Source organism: Octodon degus, unplaced genomic scaffold (genome assembly GCF_000260255.1).
Source record: "Octodon degus isolate 3935 unplaced genomic scaffold, OctDeg1.0 scaffold00019, whole genome shotgun sequence".
NCBI lineage: Eukaryota > Metazoa > Chordata > Mammalia > Rodentia > Octodontidae > Octodon > Octodon degus.
Window position 1 is genome coordinate 18361465 of NW_004524595.1, and position 15752 is coordinate 18377216.

At 39.4% G+C, this 15752-nt stretch overlaps 1 protein-coding gene and 1 pseudogene across 2 annotated transcripts in view; both read right to left on the bottom strand.

Annotated features, from left to right (window-relative positions):
* Window positions 1-15752, bottom strand: part of Scfd2 (sec1 family domain containing 2) — a 548660-nt gene that overhangs the window by 110482 nt on the left and 422426 nt on the right. The window lies entirely within an intron of this gene.
* Window positions 3741-15752, bottom strand: part of LOC105741658 — a 61222-nt pseudogene continuing 49210 nt past the window's right edge.

Genomic DNA, 15752 nt, shown 5'->3' on the forward strand with positions numbered 1-15752 from the left:
GTAATTTTCAGTATAATACATTATACATATAATATGATATAATATATCACAGTATGGTGGTGTCTTGGATCAAGAACTTAATTCATTCCACAATTCTGGAAAAGATGGCTATGTTTGTGTTCATGCAGGAAAGATGGACCAGTCATGTTGGGGACCTAATACAGAATTGAAAAAAAAAAAAAAAAAGCCAAACCTTTCTGTTTGCAAATCAGATTGTTCACAAACAAAAGAATTTATGAACCAAGGTGCCACTGGATAATATTTCGGCACTGAGATGTTCTATGACTTCAACTTATAATCTGTAAGTTGCAATAATAGAACATATTTGTTCCAAATACAATACCCAAAATAAAGGCAAAAATGCCATGGAATGCTTATAAAAATACCTTTGAGGACCTCAGTAATTTTCATCAAACTCTTTGCTCCCTTTTAGAAGCAATCTTACATGTTTTCAATTTTGGTATTGAATCACATTTATCCTAATTTGTTTTCATTTTTAAAAATCTCTAATTTTCTTTTCAGTCTGCTTGAAGATCTTTGTTTTCTCAAAATTCTGCCTTTTCTATTAGGTCCTATTTCTCTTTCTGTACCCTCTGTCCTCCTGATGCCCTCTCCACACCCGCTCAGCTTAGACATCTTCAGCCCACTGCTTGCTGCATCCCTTTGAGTTTTCTTTCACTTTTAACACTCAAGCATCTCTTCCCACTTTCCTTCTCCCTCCTCCTCATTCACCACATTGCCTTTGCTTTTCCTCATTATTGCTGCATGTATAAATAGGCTCCAGGCACTCTATCATTTATCCACACACTTATCTCCTGTGGCAGCACATGGGCAGTAGTTAACTATAGCACATAAATTTAACATGCTCATTTATTATCCTCTTAGAAGGAGTGTTGAAGCAGGGTTCAAAATGAAAGAGACATCTTAGATGATTCAGTGGCTCCTGAAGAATGAACCGGCCATCCATAATAAGAAAGCTGTCTTCTTACAGTTTAAGGTTGACTGCAAACATGCTTCTAATGAGCCAGATCTGCTGCAAAAATATTAAGACCCTGAATGATATCAATTCTCACATGCTCAATTGGTTTCATTAGTCTTGTCTTACTATTACGTTGAATAACAACTAGTTACTGTGCACTTCCAATATATAAGCCTTTTACTGTTGCTCTTTAACCATTTAGTGAATTGTCTAATTGAGGACTTCCCATATGCTTGCAGTTTGTGTACTGCATTAAGAAGTTTAGGCAAGGTAAACTGAGCTGCCTGCCATGCCTGTATTTCCACTTTTCAGATGTAGAAAATGAGGCACAGGGGGGCTAAGTAACTTGCTCAAATGCAAAAACCTGATAAATTATAAAGTTCAGACAGGGTAGTTAGAAACAAATGTCACTGACAAATGTATAAGCCAGTGGTGCTGAACCTATAGCATGTGTGCCACGCTGGACTGTTTGAATCACTGAAAGCTCTATAAGGTTTGCCATTACTGGATAAGCTACTGTCCTGTGTAGTATTCCCTTACTAAACCACAAACTGAGGAATAGGTGCTATGTCGATCTTACTCACCCCTGCAGCCAAAGGTGTTCTAGAATAAATGACAAAAATAAAGAGTATGAGTCAAAAAACATCTCAAGGATTGTTAGAAAAAGAGTGATTTGAAAGAAGGTACCCACTGATATAGCTCTTAAGCATTAGTTTCATCTTCACTTGCATCAGAACCCCGGTTTTGCTGGATAGAGAAGGCAAGCCCGTGCTGGACCACCTGAACAGCTTCAGGTGAACAGTGTGCAGAATCAGAAGATCACGTGATTTTCTGATTACAGAGGACATAAAGGGGGTTAGGCATCTAGGAAGGGGTCAAGAGAGTGTCCTCAGGGCCAAATTGAGGCTCAATGGCTCTGGCTGTGGGAAAGCTTGTTTACAGATGGCATGGGGAGGCTCAGGAGTTCAATGGTTGGTGCCCAGCATGCTTGGGGACAGGTGAGTTTAATATTAATGATGACCTGGCAGTAAATGTTTGAGTCAGGCCTTACACTTTTTCACATTGTCTCATTCCAGCCTCATACAAGCCGTTGGAATTTGTACTATCATTCCTCCATTTAAACTGAAGCTAAGTAATTGTTAAGGTTTTAAGAACAATAAAAAGCTGACTATTCATTCTCAGATCTGCTGATTTCAAAGTCCATATACTTGTCTTTTCACCTTAAAGAGAGGGGCTGGGGTTCAAGAAGAGAACACTAACCATGAAGAGAATGAAGGAAAGGCTAGATGGTTCCTCAGCCTTGGGGAGCAAATGGTACCCAGGGACAGAACTCCAGTTACTAGAGCCCCACACCTCAAGATATCTGGGAATCACATCTCACAACTGCCAAGGGAGGAAGGGAAGTTCCTCTCATTATAAGAACAACTATTCTGGAACCTGGGGTGGAGTTGGAGTCATGGAAGGACAGGAGGCCTATGCAGATGGGAAGTCATTCCACCATTAAAATGCTGAGCTGAGATTACTCTATCCGCCAATATTTGTCCCAAAGCTATCCCAAATTCTTTTGGAATGACACGGGGCATAAAACTATAAAGAGGACATTTCTGTAGAGAGGATACATTTCCCCAGGCAGCCTTAAAAAGTATGTGTATGTTTTTGTTAAAGTATTTTTTCTTTAATTGGATATTTTATTTATGTGCTGCAAATAAATCATCCAAATACCTTCAGAGCTCCCTAGGATGTGTATCTAAAGCAGCACTATGTTTTGGTCTTCAGTATATTTGCAGGCTCCATGTAATTTTTTACATGTGCTGTTTCTCTCCTCAAAATGAGTATTTCAAGAAGCTGAAATATAGACAGTGGCAAGAGGCTGGCACACATGGACTGTCTGGTGAAAGCAAAGTGCCACTTGACAGACTCCCAGAAAAAGCTAGCAATTTTGCTGGATTTTCACCTCGGGTTTCCAGACTGAGATGATAAAAATGGATAAATAATTAAGTGAGTTCATTGTACCTCTGAAGTATATGTACTTTTCTTTTGACAAGAAAATTATTCATAGGTTGTTTTGTACTTGGCAATTATACCTGGCAAAAAAAAAAAGCTGGAGATAGAAGTATGAGAAATAATTGGAGATGTGAAAAGGGTGTGTGTGTGTGTGTGTGTGTGTGAAGGGTTATGAACTGCAGGCATTGGATGACAATGCCATGGTGGGGGAACAGATATATGCAAACACCTTGCCTCAGCTCCACCTTCATTCTCCTGAGGCTGTTCCCACTCTAGACAACTGCAGTTGGAGCCAACAGTGCTGAAGGACACTCATAGGGCATCTCAGGCCAACACATCCTTCAAATGGTTGGAGAAGAGATGAAACAATACTCTGGGGGCTGTTGGTTACACAAGGGGGTGCTTGAATGTGCTCAACTGTTCTGGACCAATTTTGCAAGGACTGTGACCAAACTTGGAAGGTTCTCTACTTCTTCTTTCCATTGACTTCCTCCCTTACTTTTTGGCAGTCCTAAAATTTCACTAGACTCTTACCCTGGCTCTGACCACCATTGTAAGAAAGGACATGAAAAAATGGAATAGTGCAAGATTTTCCTGCTGGCTCTAACAGTACCTCAGGCAAGTGAACTTTATAACATCAGAGTTCTCCTTTGTCAAAGGTAGAGTGGATTGCAAGATCCAGTGCTCAGGGAGGAATCCAGGGATCTCTGACACATGGAAAAAAGGATCATCAGTTACAGATGAAGACACTAAGATTTCAAGCATCCATGTGCCCTTCTGGCTTCTCAGGTGGTGGTGCAGCCTGCAGTTGGGACTTCAGAACTTTAGTTCGTCTTCCATCCTGCCCTACAAGTCCATTACACTGTTGACCATCAAGGCCCCACCTCCTCTGAGATACAGAGCAGCTAAGATTGACGAGTTCTCTTCTCTCATTGCTTAAAACACAAAGATGCTCACTTTAACAATAGTTAAGAATGAGAGTCTCTGCATCTGTTTAGTATCTTTTATCATCATCATCAAAAATGAAACTTTACAAATACCAAATGTATGGATACTAATTCATTGCTAGAGAAGTTAATTTACTTATAAATGATTACTATAAGATAGAAAAATACTACAGAATTAGTATATGCATTGTATCTTCTAGATTTGATTTTGTTTTTAAATAATTTTATTGAGAAACAAATAGCAATGAAACAGTTTCAAAACCAATTACTAGCACAGTTTCAATAATTAATACATTGCATATTGTTGTCTTAGTGGTTATTCATTGTACAAGATGCAGACATGATATCCTGTTCACAAACACTATTACAACAAATCTCTCTATTCACTGAATTAAGAGAATGCAGCTGTATATCTATCCTAAATATATTGAATATACAGATACAAAATGGTTTTTGATTTGCTTTCCCTTTTTTGGTTAGTTTTGTCAGAGAATGTCATTCCATTGTCATTTAAATATTGTAGGTGCATGAATTCAGCAAAGTATTCCAATATAGTCCAGTAGATTTGATTTCTTAAGAGAAAGAATTGAATCATTTCTGTTTAATCTGCATTTAGCACCATGCCTGGTCCTTGTAATACAGAAAGAGAAATAAAGTTCATAGATAATCCAAAACCCTTCAATCTCCCTTTTCCTGATTTCCAAAAATCCTTGGCCGAAAAGTGCTATTGAAGCATTGTTTGTTTTGAAGAACTCCATCCCCACCCTGACCACACCTCCAAGGAAAGGGACAAGGACAGAATATAGCAGAGGAAAAGGAGAGTTGGGAAAAAGTCTGTGCCATGAAGGCAGTGTGGTTCTGAGTAGATCCTCATCGTCTTGGATTCTCGTGGTCTTCCATGGGCAGTCACTGTAGTGTTTCTCCTGAGCATGAGGGCTGAGGTGGCCTGTCTCCTCCTCCTCTAGAGTAACACATGAAAGGCCTCAGTCGCAGCAGAAAGGAAGACTGATCTTGCTAAAAGCAATGAAAAGTCTCAGCTGTATTCTTATCAGAGCCAGATCTAGCCACAATGATATTTGATTTCTGCTGGTCTATTAAAAACAAATGACTAAAATATTGATATTGACTTTTTAGTCACTTTCTTCCCTAGGATCTAGTTGAAAGCAAATAAGGCCAAACATAAGATCATCTTGATGGTAAATCATTTGCTCACACATTCACACCCCAAGTCAGACAGGGACCAGACTTATTATCCAAAATTTTAAAGCTGCAATAGACAGAGGGATCCACAGGTCATGGTGACATTCCAAGCTCTGCTAGCCTGTAAGACCCACTGTCTTACAGCGCTAGAGCAAGAAGTTCTTGGAGATATGATGTGTAGATGATAACAGAGTCACAAGAAAAATTCTCCAGCTGGATCTGACTCCGCTGAGCATCACTGGAGCCTCTGTCCCTATTTCCTGTGTGGTGCTTATTGGAAACACGTTGAAGTTATTTTCCCTTGTAAAAACTCTGTTTTATATTTCAGTTTTCAAGATTTCCCTGTTTCTGCATCATAGCTCCTTTAGATACCAACTCAATGTGTTTCACGTTCACATGCAGAGGGCTTCCCCTTCCTCCCCCTTCTGAGGAACACAAAAGAAGATGCTGGCTTCGGGCATAACAGCTATAGGGGTTTTTGGAGAATGGGGTAAGAAGAGGGGGAACAAAATGAAATTAGAACTAATTTGTCTCATCTCATCTCAGAAACCAGAACTCTGTAAATTATTTATGATTCTCCTGACCCTCACAGCAATGTAGCCTGTAGTTCTTGCCAGAAACAAATTAGGCTGTCTGTATCTATTGCTCCTCCCAACCCAAAAAATGTCCTTGTGTGAGGAAGGAGCAAGGTCAGCAGCCAGGACAAAGGATCTGCCAGAGAGGAAAAGGCTGCATTCCAGGGCTTTGACTGGAAACACTGCTCACGGGGAGCATGAACAAACCTTTCTTTCTAAACACAGCAAGAGTACCTGATTGCATTTGTAGACCTATATTTTCCAGAATAGCAGTGTCATCAGGCAAATTTCAAATGTTTAACTATTTTCTTGCTTCAGGAGCATGCATGACTCTAGGCAGGTTATTGACTATTTGGTTCCTGAGACCTTGACCATCTTCCACAGTCCTTCTCCATGCACACTGGAAATCTTCACAACTTGTTTCTTGGGGCCCTATCTGTGTACAGGGAATTCTTATTGCAGGCTCCATGTGTAGCTTCTGATGGGAGCTCTAGGTTCTCCTCCTCACACTCATCCCCTAAAAGGGAGAACTCCTGGAGTCAGATGAAAGGATAAAAGGAATCTGGGAAAAAACAGGAGGGCATTGGGTAGGGGCCACTGGAACATTTTGTGGAAGGAATAAAAGGGGGGAAAAAACGCCTGTGACAATGTGCTCTCTCATCTTTCCAAGGTCAGATGCAGAAAGATTATCTCCTATTCATGTGGGTTCACTTAGGAGTAGAACTTGGGCAGGAGAAGTCCATAGTGGATAAAGTTGGCAAATGCTGTATTAGTCTTCAGATAAAGACTCTCTGAGATTTTTCATTTTTGAATGGGCCTTAGGGATGATAAAGTATCAAAAAGGATGACTCGAGGGTTTGGAGCCAGAGAAAAATGGTCCCTTCACAACCCTAGGAAATAGGCCTTAAGCAACAAAAGACCTAGAAGCATCTATGTGGTATTGTACACTTACTGTCTAGATAGCAGATAAGAATTGGGGCTTCCATGCATATCCTGGGTGTTGTGACCCAGAATAATAATAATAATTATTATTTTTATTTTTTTTTCTGTATTTTAGGGAAGGGTCTACGGTGTGTTCAGGGTCTCACTACTAGATTGGACTCATAGTGATTCTCCTGTTTACAGCCTCCCAAGTGCTGGGATTATAGGCACGCACCACCACGCCCAGTCTCATTCACTGTCTCAGTGCACGCCAGGGGTGGGGCTGGCACAGCAGGAACCCCGGCCTCTGCGCCTGCTTGCAGGTGTTTTCATCTGCTGAGCTATTTGGCTGGCCCTTCTGTGACCCAGAATTATAAGGTAGAGAGAAAAGTGCATAAGGATAACCTTTATATGAAGAAAAAAGAATTACTTTCTGTACATTCAAGCAAATATGTACTTCCCACAATTCTGGTTTGAAATTTGAGGGCAGATTGAATCAGCAATAAAGAGTCAATACAAAGTTGATTTTTGAAGAACTGAATGATTATTCCTTTTAGGAACATATGAAGACCTTTTGAGAATACTGGTGAATAATCTCCTTGGGGACCTGCTTTAATGAACTGTCCAGGACTACATATAATTAGTGTCCCAACTCCCTGTGTGGTGCAGTCATGTTCAAACTGTCCCACTGCTCTAACTCTTTCACTTCAGAGTTAGGACAGCAGAGAATTAAGCCTAACACTAGTATGAATTACTATAATTCCAAAATTAATCCAGGATGAATTAATGTATTTGCATTCCATCTACGAGCCTCATCACATTGCAGGATGGTTCTATTCCTCTTGCTCAGAGTATGACTAAAATAGAAGGAAAGGGGAAAACAATATCAATCTGAAGAAATGGTGGGTAGTCTTCACACAAACAGGAATATTATGTTTTTTGCTTGACTTAATAAAAACAAATAGGGTAAAGACACTTTACATTCAACACAGCTGATTTTGTGTCTGACAGTGAGACAGCATTTTTTCCCCCTCTACCTCCTCATAATGAAGAGTAGCTTAAAAAGAATTAGGACTCTTGCCTTTTCTCTCCAAAATGGCTTTCAGCAATAAGAAGTCATATTTCCAAGTAAAGCAGGGGCCTAGAAGTGAGGATATGTAGGGAACAGCAGGCTTGCCTGAGGGAAAGTCCCACATGGACAGCACCTGTGCTGCTGATCTGACACAGAGACTGCATGCAACTTTTCTGCCTGTTAACCACAATGTCACCACTGCCAATCTTGCATTTATTCAGCATTCAATCAACCCAGTATTTCTCAAATGCCTCCCATGGGCCTTGATATGACTTTAGACAATTGTATAAAGGTACAGACAGAAAAAAGACACAATCTCTGGCCTCTGGGATTTAAAGATCTATAAGCAAATATATAAGCACCCAAGTAGATCCCTACTGTCTCTTAACCTTGGCAAGGGTAGGCACCTAGTCTCTGCTGTCTCTCCTTTCTCCTTCTTTCAGGCACTATTTCTAGTACTGGGAAAACAGTATGAAATGTCTCTGTGCTTATGAGGCTTATTTTTTTCTACAGCTGTTCTGTCCAGTGGAGGAGTCATTAGTCATGGGTAGGTATTTTCATGAAAATATAAATTAAACTACAAATTTCGTTCTGCAGTTGAATTAGCCACATTTCAGTTGTTCATCATATACATACAGACAGTGGCTACCACACTGGATGTTGCAGATGTAGAATGTTTCTAGCATAATGGAAAGTTTCCATTATCATGGAAAGACAGATCCACTCTGGAATCTATTTACAATTGCATCTTTAGAATCTTGTACTGTGTCTGTGAGGGAGCGGAAAGGGTACAAAGTCAGTTTTCAAACCCCTGAGGAATTTTCATGGAGGAGGAAGTAAACAAAATCCATGACTTTTGGAGGAGGAAGTAAACAAAATCCATGACTTTTTTTTTTTTCAAGAAATACAGAGGTTGTGATAAATGTCTAAAATAGTCCTGTTTTTAAGTATTACTATGTGCTTCAAAATGAGTACTTTGTGAAGCTTTCCTTTTAATCAGCAAATATGCTAGTCAGAGCCATCTATAAAAAGAAGCAGTATTTAGGTGTCCATTCCTTGGCCACAGAAAGAAACTGAATAACAATATACACACACTATGTGGTCAGGCAGGGAGAACTCTGGGGTCTGGTTCAGAACCGCTCTTGAGCTGTCCAACCTAGTCAGTATCTTAGCGACAAGGGAACCAGAAGACTGGAGAGTATGAAAGTAGGTATAAACAAGTGCCACGTGGAGATCCAGTCAGATTGCCTTCAATGACCAATGTCTGCTGACCAGAGAAACATGAAGGCAATTAGCTGGCAGAAAGAGAACCTGGTAGATGGCCAGATACCTACCAGGGTCACTGATGTCAGAATATATCTCAAAAGTAACATTTAGATACTATGTATCAGACAATGTTTTCATTGAATTACTACAGCAAACTTACAAAATGGGTACCATTATGATTCCTTTTGAACATAAAAGAATTGTCACAGAAGATAAATAATGTGCCCAAGGTAACACAACTTATAGTTATTGGTTAAACTAGAATTTTAAAATATTGATCATGTGTCAAGTGTGGTTGGGGTCAAAGGAGAGCAGGGAGTGAGAAGGTTCAACTTTTATGTGACCTATCACAGACATCTGGACACTTTCAGGATGATTCCTCTGAGGACATGCTGTGCATTATTAGAATCATGGATGGTAGAGAGTTGGGAAAACTGCTTTTAGGGGTCAAGTATCTCTCTTTTGCACCCCCAGAGAGCTCACAATTCTTGAAAGAGAACATTTCTACCGTGTAGTCACAACTCCACTCTCTAAGTCCACAGATGTTGAAGCAATAGATGCTGAAGATATTAGCAAATTCTGTACTTTTCTATGACATCCTAAAGGAAACAAACATCAGTTATCCAACATTACTGGTCTCTACTGAAGGGAAAGTCTCTGGCTTGCCTACTGGAGGTCAGGCATCTGACCTTGTCCTATCAAGTCTCAGCCCTGTGTGGTACAGTCTGTTCCCCAGTTACTGAGAGTCTTGCATGAAGAGAAGTTTTCAAGGTCTCCCTTTCCTCATACATGAAACTGAAAGACAGCAAGCTTTCTATGTTCCCTCACCTGTAGACGGGCAGCTTATCCATTACAAACAAACCAGCCCCTGGTTGAGGAAAAAGCCTTATTTAAAACCTGCAGTCATTCTGGATGGTTAACAACCTAAGTTTGCAGACCAAAATTAGATGAAAAAGAGGGCTGCAACGAAAGCCAACATTTTGGCCCTAGCCTTCCAAGGTCAATTAAGACTCAGGACATATGAGAACTTGTACTGTAACATCATGTAACTCAGCAGTGTTCCAAATTTTCTGATCAAGGAGATTATGGGGCCAAACAGGAAAGTGATCGATGATGTAGAGTGTGCCTAAGGAGAGTCACATGGAGAGAAAACATTCTCTCAGGCTTTCACAGAGAGCACATTGGCCAAGCAATGGCAGTGACTCATCCACATGGCTGACACTGACAAACAATCTGAGGTACAGGATCTCAGGATAAATCCTGAGGGGATTTCACTGACCTTCTCAGACCCAAAAGCTACAACTCTTGTTGCATAGGTCCTGCTTTACCTTGGTCTTAACCACCCAGTAGAAAAGTATGAAGACAAAATATAGGAAGTAAAGCCATGCTGTTATGTTGAGCTGTGGGGGACTCAGGTCAATAATTTCTGACACTGCCAGTGAAGCGGAAGACCCAATACTATTATGGACTACTGAACTCTTTTAGATTATTTTGCTGAGTTAACATACCTATAATATTCAAATAATGGAACTTAACAAAAAAAGGGGATACAGATGAATATCCATTTTGTATCTGTGTATTCAAAGTGGTTAGGATAGATATATAGTTACATTCTCTTAGGATATCATGTCCACATCTTGTACAGCAATTAACCACTGGGAGGAATGTATGCAATGTGTTAATTATTGAAACTGTCTCATTGCTATTTGTTTATCAATAAAATTATGGGAAAAAAAACTAAAAAAAAATAAATAAATAATAAAAAAAACCCTGTAGTCAAAGGATTCAAAGAAAATCACTTTAAAAAATAAAGCTTATATACTCTTAAAATGACTGAAGCAAGCTTTCTAGTTGTTCATTATAGAAGTACTATAATGCATATACAGATTCTACTATATGTACGTTCACCAATATAAAAGGCAATATTGATCCTTGGGGCATTCTGTACACTTCACAGTAAGAACAGTAGCATATGGGGTCTGGGAGATGGCTCACTAGAATAAGCACTTTCCTGGCAAGTGCAAGGGCCTGAGTTCAATCCCCAGTTCTGCAAAAAAAAAAAAAAAATGTCTTTGAATACTCACTACTGTGTGCTATGTACTCTAACTCACACTCCAGGAGAAAAGAAGAAGGAAAGAGGCTCAGAGGTCTGGGGGCTACTGGTAGAACCTTACCTCCCCAATCCCTTCCTCCCCTGCATCACTCACGTTCTTATCTCATAGTCTACTTAGGAACTATCTAAGCCCCACATATCCCATGGCCCTTTGTACTTGTGTACTTTCACCCCAGCCTCTTGGTCATTCATTATCACTCTTGTTCTCAGTTGGAAAAAGTACATCCCTCCTCCGCCTCCATTTCCTCCGTCCAACTTCTGAAACTCTGTGCCATCTAGAACTCTTGTTCACCACAGAAAAAAACTTCTATATTCTCAACTTCTTTGAAACTGCATCCTTACTCCCCCCAAAAGTAGGCCCTGGCCTCTCTCACAGAAGTAGGGACTATTCTCTTTCCCATAACCTTCACACTATGGGACCAGAGGGGAAGTAGACTGACTCCTTTAGTAAGAAGCAGAAGCAATATTGCCAGCAGCAGTGAGGTTTCAGGAATGCTATGAGATTTTAGAACTGCTTTTGAAGCAGAGGTCTTTAGCAGATTAAACACAATATAAGAATAAGGACACTTCAGGTATCTTGAGTTATGTAAATTACCTTCATTTAAAAAAAGTCTTTTTATTCAAATCCATCGCCTTTTATCTAGCACAACCTACTTGGTGTTGAAGCAAGTTTAGGTACACAGACTCTGCAGTTCATGTGGGAAATGACTAAAGGTACAGGAGTGGTTTCCAAAAGTCCACACATAAATTCTTCTCACACTCAGGAACAGATCTGTGCTTTCAGAGTCGAGGCATCGGCTGGATAGAGCCCCTCACAAATGCAGAGAGCATGCTCCCCTTGAATTGAGCAGCTGCTGCTTATCTCTGGCCCACTGTTGTTATGACCTATGGTTGCCAACAGTTACAGTTTCATTTTTTGAAGAGATTCTAGAATTTCAGATTTTAAAGGAAAAATATATTTTTAATGATAATAAATCATTTCACTGTTTAAAAGCACAGGTAAAAGTACCTTGGAATTGTGCTAGGAGCATGGATCCTGAACTGTCTATGTTCAAATCCTGGCTTTAGTGCTTACTATACATGTCTCCTTGGACAATCTTCCTAATTTCTTTTTTTCATTAGTAACTGTTATCTGTAAAATGAAGGTAAGACTATTTCCACTTCATAACTTTACAACCTGCTTACCAGTGTCTGGAAATACTCCATGAAAGTCTGATAAGTGCCAACTCTCTCCCAAAAGACAGGCTGACTCAGGGCAACCTCTACTCATTAGCTACCCCATGTTCCCATTTATGTTGTCTTACTACATTTAAGTCAACTTGCAAGAGAACATTGTGGGGAGTAGATGAGAGGGGCAGATAGTAAGAGTTAGGTGATATCAAGGAGAGAGTCACGTGAAGGCAGGGACCAGTGGTTCAGTGCAGCACATGATGGCGGGTAGGGACCAGTGCCATGGAGAAGTCAGAAGCAGCAGTGAAAATATGAGACTGGCTGGTGAGTGAGGTAACCCATTACTGTGCTCTGGCACACAGGCACACAGAACAGAAGGTGGCTGGAGCTGCCATTTTATTTCAAAAAGCTCGGAGTGAACTCCAGCAGCATAACAACATTGGATCACATAACTAACAAAATCCCAGAGTGGAATTAAGTAAGAGCCATTCAGTCCTGGTAGACTTCCTGCAGGTAGAAGCAGACTAGGGGAAATTCTTCTGAGAAGTAGGAGCTGGGAACACCTGGACTCTACTCCAGTGGCACCAAAAATGAGTCTTAGCCCTAAATACAAAGAACTGGAAGCATTCCCCTGAAGCAGGACAACATCACTCCTCTAGCTCAATGACCAGTGTGTAAGAGGAGTCAGTGGTGTGAAATAAAGAAAGCTATGCAAAGTCCAGAAGCAGCCAATGGTACACAGGTCTGGAAGCAACCCAAGGCTTTCCCTACTTGAAGGCATAACAACAACTGGGACAGCACTGTACAGCCAATCAAGTAAGGAAAAGTGGACACCCAGAACCTTGCCCCCTAACAACCAGTCCCATGCCCCAAATTCAGAGGAGAAGCTCAGCTCCATACAAAGCACAAATCCTACTACAAACTACATGGGATTTTATACAGCATATTTCTGGGATCCAATTTGGACACTACCACAGAGCGGTGGACACCAGAGGAATTTTATTCTTTTGCTTTTTCTTTGTTTGATCGGTGTTTCTTTTTCTGTCTGGTGGATTTTTCCTTTTCTTTTTTCACTATTTAGGTTTCTTATCTTTCTTTTTCTATTTTTTAAAAACTTGTCTTCATTCTCTTTCCTCAATCAGCTCTCCTGATTTCATCATATTTTTATGTGAGTAAACACTGTCTTTTCTCTTTCTAGTTCACTTCAAAACATTATTTTGCTTTCTCTGGCATTTTTTTTCTCATCTGTTTTCCAGTTTCCCCAATCTTGGGTGATAATTCTTTGCATTCTAGCCTTGTTTCTACTATATCTATCCTCACTCATCTCTCTGTCTTGTTCACGATCTCAAACGCTCCCCCCCACCCCAGGATAAAGTCACTAAACTAACGGGAAAATAATTTCATAAAAGTTCCTGGCATATGTTAGATTTTTGTCTTATTACTGTAGAGCTTGCTCTTAAGGTCAAAGGGGTCAGGTTAATAGTTACAACAGTTTTTCAGTAGCTAGGCTGTACTTGACACTATTGTTATTGCCAACTCTACCACTTTAGCTAGGAAGTTATACTGGATAAAATAACTTTTTTCCCATGTACAATAACACTGTGATTGTCTGGGGTCACAAATACAATCACAATCCAGTATCAAAGGACTGAGTACTGAACCAAATAGATAGCAACTTCTCAACTTTAATAAATTGGGAAGGTAGGTTCCTGGGGTAGAAACAAAGATCAAAAACCACCTACATCTAGAAGACATCCCTGAGGAATAGACATTTCCTAGAGAAGCAACACTATTAGTAATAAAGCTATATACCATAAGAAATTTATAAGCATCAACATAGAAAACAAAATAAAATAAAAAATAGAAAATGACAAGATGCAGAAGCAAAGTGCACTTCTAGATTCCTGTTCACCCAGGACACGTACAAAGTACAACAAGATAGGGGAAATTGGAAGCCACCCACTGCAACTTCTGAAATAATGGCAGCAGAAGTAAAAAAAACAAATGGGTAAAGCTATAGAAAATATTATTCCTCAGGTTAAAAAAATGGCAATCAAAATGAAAAACATTACAGAAGATGCAGATTTTAAAGAGAAGAGCATAAGAAAACATTGGAAATCATAAATTTCCAACAAGGAAAATAAACAGAATCCATGAAATGTATCAGAACAGAAATCCAGAAGATTAAAAACACCACTGAAAGAATACACAACAGATTGAACAAAGGCAAGTACAGAATATCATAACCAGAAGACAGGATTGCAGCTAGTGACTACAAAATGAAAGATAACTTAAAATTAGGAAAGGACCATGAAAAAATCAATCCAATGGCAATAAGAAGAAGCAAAGAAGAATGACATAAGATTGATCGGAATCAATAAGAAAGCTGGAGACAGCACAAAAGCCATTAAAAACCTCTTCACAAAAATAATGGCAGAAAACTTCTGAAACATGGGATAATTTCACATACAAACAATTGAAGCATACACAGCTCCAAATAGCCATCAGCAAAATAAATTAAATTCAGGAATATAATAATGAAGCTTCAAAAAATTCAGCACAAGAAAGAATATGAATAGTGGCTAGAGAAAAGAAACAAATCATCAATGTAGGAAAGCCCATCAGAATCAAAATAGACTTCTCAACACAAACCATCAAATCAAGGAGTGCTTGGGGTGAGGTAGTTCAAGCTCTAAAAGAAAACAATCTCAAACCCAGATTTATGTATCTTACAAAATTATATTTCAAAATCAGTGGAGAAACAAGATACTTCCATGACAAAGAAGAACCGAAGAAATTCATAACTACCAAAAAGCGCTGCAAAATGCTCTGAACAATGTTTTAAAAAGAAAAAGACCACAATTACAAGAACAGCAAGACAAAAAAGCTGCCAGGCAGGACAAGTAATTAAACAGAGGGAAAAGACAGGGAACCAACTACAGAAAAATAATATGAGAAGGAAAAGTCAATAATATCAGTTATAGCAATCTATGTAAATGATCTCAATTCACAATCAATAGAAACCAACTGGCAGGATGGATCAAGAAGCAAGAGCCAACAATATGATGCATACAAGAAACACATTTAATTCAAAAAGAAATTCATAGATTGAAAGTCAAAGGATTGAAAATAAAAATTCATCAATAGGAACTCAGAAAAAGGCAAGGATAGCTGTTCTACATGCAGACAATGTGAACTTCAAGCCAAGACTAGTCAAAAGAGACAAAGAAGGTCACTGTGTATTTGTCAAGGGAAAACTCCAAGAAAACAGTCAAATATATATGCAACAGATACCAACACATCCAACTATATAAAACAAGTATTAATGGACATGAAAAATCAAATAAGCACTAATTTAATTGTAATGGGGGCTCTTAATACCCCAGTGATACAAATAGATAGGTCAACTATACAAAAAAAAAATCAACAAAACCACCCAAAACTAAACCAAACCTGTGAAAAAGTGGACTTAGTAGATGTCTACACAATGTTTCACCTCACATCA